Here is a 1,079-nt window from a genome sequence, read left to right as displayed (position 1 = left end):
TCAAATTATATCAACAAACCAAAACCGCATCGTTGTGTCCACGGCATGACTCAATCTGGCCAACATTCTGGGCCCGCTTCTTGGCCTTGTGGCTGCCTCTGTCCTTGTCCAGCCACAGAATGAGACTGAGACTGAGACTGAGACTGAGACTGAGACTGAGACAGGTTCGACTTTCGACTACAACTGGCACTTGCTTTAGCCTTAGGTCTGCATTTATTTTTACAAGCTTGTAGCACAATAGTCGTAGGCTTTGTCGGAACGCCCACGACAGACCTCGACCTCCCCCCTTTCTCTCTCTCTCTCTCTCTCTCACTCTTTCTTTCCATGACCACTACAGGCTGTTGTTGACTTAGAGCCGGACCAGGCCCGGATTATCCAGCAGTGCTAAAAACTTTTTAGAAGTCATTAAAACCTTGTAGTGGTAAAATTAATTACTTGTAGTTGCAAACAATGTAGCCACGCCGCAAGCAACATTTCCATTCAGCTCTGCCTGCTGCCTCTTCACACTCCTTCTTCTTCTGCTTCTGCTTCTGCCTCTGCTTCTTCTTCTTTATCATCAGCCTGCCTTGTCCAAGACCACGTCCAATCGTCCGTCCGTCCAACGGAGCTGCCGTTCAAGCGGACTAAGTGCATGTTGGTGAAAACATATTCACTTTGAAATTTATTAACTTTGCGTGTTCTGTTGAATTAAGAATCCAGACGCAAGAAACTTTCCATCCACAATGTTTGCTCAAAGTCCGTAGACCTATTCCAAAAACAAAAAGTCATACATATTTACAGTTCCGACAGTAAGTTAATGCCAAATGCTTAAGGAACTTTGAATGTTTATTCAAATAATGCTTTCAACTTCACGTTTCGCTCATCACTTTCAAGTTGTTAGTTTTTAGTTCGTTTTCACAAAAGTTGTGTAATTAAAGATTAACTTGGTGTCAATTGTTATATGGACTATTTTATTGAGTTGATCAACATTTATAGTGCATTGCTATTTAATATCTGATTAAAGAAGATCCTTAAAATCCTTACTTCCCCGATACCTTTAGTTAAATTCTTGACCATACTTACACCAATTCTTGTGCTTA

At 41.4% G+C, this 1,079-nt stretch overlaps 1 long non-coding RNA gene across 1 annotated transcript; it reads right to left on the bottom strand.

The window, feature by feature from the left end:
• Positions 1-305: 305 nt before the first annotated feature.
• LOC117788997 lies at positions 306-504 on the bottom strand. Its single transcript, XR_004617818.1, has 2 exons — positions 436-504; positions 306-384 (listed from the first exon to the last, which is right to left on the bottom strand). It is a non-coding gene; the product is annotated as an uncharacterized LOC117788997 (long non-coding RNA).
• Between the last annotated feature and the right edge of the window lie 575 nt (positions 505-1,079).

This window comes from Drosophila innubila (genome assembly GCF_004354385.1).
Source record: "Drosophila innubila isolate TH190305 chromosome 3L unlocalized genomic scaffold, UK_Dinn_1.0 0_D_3L, whole genome shotgun sequence".
Taxonomy (NCBI): domain Eukaryota; kingdom Metazoa; phylum Arthropoda; class Insecta; order Diptera; family Drosophilidae; genus Drosophila; species Drosophila innubila.
The sequence above is the reverse complement of the archived record's forward strand: the minus strand, read 5'-3'. Positions and strand labels throughout refer to the sequence as shown.